General features: G+C 42.7%; 1 protein-coding gene across 8 annotated transcripts in view; it reads right to left on the reverse strand.

The window, feature by feature from the left end:
- Positions 1-5,000, reverse strand: part of LOC311028576 (receptor-type tyrosine-protein phosphatase mu-like) — a 105,620-nt gene that overhangs the window by 70,986 nt on the left and 29,634 nt on the right. The gene's annotated exons all lie outside the window — the stretch shown is intronic.

A 5,000-nucleotide genomic window follows, 5' to 3' on the forward strand; every position in this document is an offset into this window, starting at 1 on the left:
CTAGACGGGGAAAGTAATAGTTATTATTTTTAGTATTACAAATACAAGATTGTATACAATTTTTTGGGAACACTTGCTTCTTTAGTCCACTAGATGGTACTGAGTTCATTCTGCTGTGCAAAGTCTGACAAACATTTAGCTGAAATAAAACTTGATAACGATCAAATAAAATATGTTGATGACACACAACAAATTTTATCAAAATACTTGATGTATCACAATCATTTTGAAGTCAGGTGATATTATCGTAACCTGAGAGAAGTCAGGTGATAAAATCCTAACGTGAGAGAAGTCAGGTGATAATACCGTAACGTGACTGAAGCCATGTGATAATATCGTAACGTGACTGAAGCCATGTGATAATATCGTAACGTGACTGAAGTCAGGTGATAATATCGTAACGTGACTGAAGCCATGTGATAATATCGTAACGTGACTGAAATCAGGTTATAATATCGTAACGTGACTGAAGTCAGGTGATAATATCGTAACGTGACTGAAGTCAGGTGATAATATCGTAACGTGACTGAAGCCATGTGATAATATCGTAACGTGACTGAAGCCATGTGATAATATCGTAACGTGACTGAAGTCAGGTGATAATATCGTAACGTGACTGAAGCCATGTGATAATATCGTAACGTGACTGAAGTCAGGTTATAATATCGTAACGTGACTGAAGTCAGGTGATAATATCGTAGCGTGACTGAAGTCAGGTGATAATATCGTAACGTGATTGAAGTCAGGTGATAATATCGTAACGTGACTGAAGCCATGTGATAATATCGTAACGTGAGAGAAGTCAGGTTATAATATTGTAACGTGACTGAAGCCATGTGATAATATCGTAACGTGAATGAAGTCAGGTGATAATATCGTAACGTGATTGAAGGCAGGTGATAATATCGTAACGTGACTGAAGTCAGGTGATAATATCGTAACGTGAGAGAAGTCAGGTTATAATATCGTAACGTGATTGAAGGCAGGTGATAATATCGTAACGTGACTGAAGTCAGGTGGTAATATCGTAACGTGAGAGAAGTCAGGTTATAATATCGTAACGTGACTGAAGTCAGGTTATAATATCGTAACGTGACTGAAGCCATGTGATAATATCGTAACGTGACTGAAGCCATGTGATAATATCGTAACGTGACTGAAGCCATGTGATAATATTGTAACGTGATTGAAGTCAGGTGATATTATCGTAACGTGACTGAAGTCAGGTGATAATATAGTAACGTGACTGAAGTCAGGTGATAATATCGTAACGTGACTGAAGCCATGTGATAATATCGTAACGTGACTCAAGTCAGGTGATAATATCTTAACGTGACTGAAGCCATGTGATAATATCGTAACGTGACTGAAGCCATGTGATAATATCGTAACGTGACTGAAGTCAGGTGATAATATCGTAACGTGACTGAAGTCAGGTGATAATATCGTAACGTGAGAGAAGTCAGGTGATAATATCGTAACGTGACTGAAGTCAGGTCATAATATCGTAACGTGACTGAAGCCATGTGATAATATCGTAACGTGAATGAAGTCAGGTGATAATATCGTAACGTGATTGAAGGCAGGTGATAATATTGTAACGTGACTGAAGTCAGGTGATAATATCGTAACGTGAGAGAAGTCAGGTTATAATATCGTAACGTGATTGAAGGCAGGTGATAATATCGTAACGTGACTGAAGTCAGGTGATAATATCGTAACGTGAGAGAAGTCAGGTTATAATATCGTAACGTGACTGAAGCCATGTGATAATATCGTAACGTGACTGAAGTCAGGTGATAATATCGTAACGTGACTGAAGCCATGTGATAATATCGTAACGTGACTGAAGCCATGTGATAATATCGTAACGTGACTGAAGTCAGGTTATAATATCGTAACGTGACTGAAGCCATGTGATAATATCGTAACGTGACTGAAGTCAGGTGATAATATCGTAACGTGACTGAAGCCATGTGATAATATCGTAACGTGACTGAAGCCATGTGATAATATCGTAACGTGATTGAAGTCAGGTGATATTATCATAACGTGACTGAAGTCAGGTGATAATATCGTAACGTGACTGAAGTCAGGTGATAATATCGTAACGTGACTGAAGTCAGGTGATAATATCGTAACGTGACTAAAGGTTTCACTGAGTTACACTTTCACAGACCATAATATCCTGTCACCATGGTAACCACTAAGCTTGGGACGATACGAAATGTCATGTCGCGATTATCCTGCCAACATGATTGTGTGTGTGTGTGTGTGTCAGCAGATCAATGGTCCTTGAGGAGAATCGATTAGAAAAACAAGTTTTAATCATTGCACAGTGAAGAAGATGAAGGGAAGGAGAAGGAGGAGAAGAGGAGGAAGAGAAGAGGAGGAAGAGAAGAGGAGGAGGAGGGAGAGAAGAGGAGGAGAAGGAGGAGAAGAGGAGGAAGAGAAGAGGGGGAAGAGAAGAGGAGGAAGAGAAGAGGAGGAGGAGGGAGAGAAGAGGAGGAAGAGGAGGAAGAGGAAGTGAAGAGGAGGGTGAGGAGGAAGAGAAGATGAGGAGGAGGAGGAGGAGAGATAAATGAAGGCAAACGAGGAGACGGGTGAGAGAAGACAATAGAGCCTGATGAGGAGAGAGAGACTCAACAATACACACTGATGACTTCACTTCATGTAAATGTACAAGACGCCATGACGTCCTCATGGACATCTGTCCTCATGTCCTCGTGGACGTCTGTCCTCGTGGACGTCTGTCCTCGTGTCCTAGTGGGACGTCTGTACTAGTGGACGTCTGAACTCGCATCCTAGTGGACGTCTGTCCTCGTGTCCTACTGGACGTTTGTCCTCATGTCCTTGTGGACGTCTGTCCTCATGTCCTACTGGACATTTGTCCTCATATCCTTGTGGACGTCTGTCCTCATGTCCTACTGGACATTTGTCCTCATGTCCTTGTGGACGTCTGTCCTCGTGTCCTAGTGGAGGTCTGTACTCGCGTCCTAGTGGGACGTCTGTCCTAGTGGACGTCTGTACTCGCATCCTAGTGGACTTCTGTACTCGTGTTGTACTGGTCGTTTGTCCTCATGTCCTTGTGGACGTCTGTCCTCATGTCGTACTGGTCGTTTGTCCTCATGTCCTTGTGGACGTCTGTCCTCGTGTCCTACTGGACGTTTGTCCTCATGTCCTTGTGGACGTCTGTCCTTGTGTCCTACTGGACATTTGTCCTCCGGGCTTAAATGTCTTCTCCTTCTTCATGTTTCATGCTTCATGTCTATTTGTCCTCGTCTTTCCTCATCACTATTTCCTGTTTGGTCCTGACTGGTCCAGTTATGTCTCGGTGTGTGTGTGAGAGAGAGAGTGTGTGAGTGTGTGTGTGCAGCAGCTGTTTCCGTAGCAACACAGGAATGCTCTAAAACAAACAGTGAACCTGGACCAGAGAGACGTGGTGACAGACACCAACAGATTCCACAGACTTTACACCTCCACTCTGATTGGCTGAGTCCATAATGATTAATATGATGAATACTAATAATACTGTTTTTCAATGTGTATATTTATATACACATCATATAAACGATGTTTAAGACGGACAGGAAACAAAAAACAAACATCATCACCATCGTGTCCCGGCGTTCCTCCCTCCTGTTAACCTCCTGCCCCCTCTCACCTGTCAGCCAATCACAGACGACCCCTACCGTGTTTAAACCAATCACATCAGTCCCAGCTCTCTCTCTCACACACACACACACACACACACACACACACACACACACACACACACACACACACACACACACACAGCAGGAAGTGTGTGTGTTATTTGTGTAAATCTTCTCAATACGCTGCAGCTGCCTCTCCTCACGTTTCAATATAACTCTGGTAATAGAATTACCCCCCGCCATCTGTGTGTGTGTGTGTGTGTGTGTGTGTGTGTGTGTGTGTGTGTGTGTGTGTATGTGTGCGTGACTGGAAGTTAAAAGGTCTGGAAAAAGAACTGTGGACGGGTTTAAAGCAGCAGCTGTAAATATGAAGCTGTTATAAAAACTGATATCAATAATAAACATGTTGAAGCAGATTCACTGTAAAGTCTTCAAACGAGGTTCTTATACACAGAAGTACTACGAATGTACACGGTTGTTAATATTATAATATCACACTTCATTTATATCTTTATATTCATGAAAGCCTGAAGAACCTCTAGGACCTGTACGCCTGCAGGATCCCGAGACAGGCAGACTATAGACACAGACTAGTCTTCCAGTTCTACTTCGCTGACAGTACCTTCTACACCCAGTCTTTGAGCTAAGCTAGGCTAACAGTTTCCCCCTGAATCCAGTCTTTGAGCTAAGCTAGGCTAACAGTTTCCCCCTGCATCCAGTCTTTGAGCTAAGCTAGGCTAAGCTACAGCCAGCTATCAGTATACACACAGACATGAAGGGGAGATTCTTTTGACACCAGAGAAGAAGAAACGGAACAAGAGGATTTAACAAATGTTACAAACAGTGTTTACGATCGATAAACCAGCCAATAGGGAGCCAGCATGTCAGTGTGACCTCTCCTCTGATTGGCTGGATTTGAGTCACAGTCGCTCTGTGTGTTTAAACTCCCCGAATGAGGCTTTAATTGGTTTTGGAAGGATGCTGATGCCTTTATACTGGACACACACACACACACACACACAAACGCACACACACACACACACACACACACACACAGCCATGTCATGTTCAAAGGCTGGTGAATCTCCTGCATGCCGACACGCTGATAAACCCGTTAACACACTAATTAAACCAGACACACACACAGGCGCACACACACACACACACACACACACACACACAAATACAAATACACTAAACACACTCACACACATACAAAGTCCAAAACTTCAAACACCCTGACTCATTCACCTTTAAAGGCTGTTTACCTGTTGGCTCCAATGCAGCTGTGTGTGTGTGTATTTGTGTTGAGTGTGTGTTGTTGTTGTTCACAGCATTTTTGCA

This window comes from Eutrigla gurnardus (genome assembly GCF_963514095.1).
Source record: "Eutrigla gurnardus genome assembly, chromosome: 18".
NCBI classification, from domain to species: Eukaryota; Metazoa; Chordata; class Actinopteri; order Perciformes; family Triglidae; genus Eutrigla; species Eutrigla gurnardus.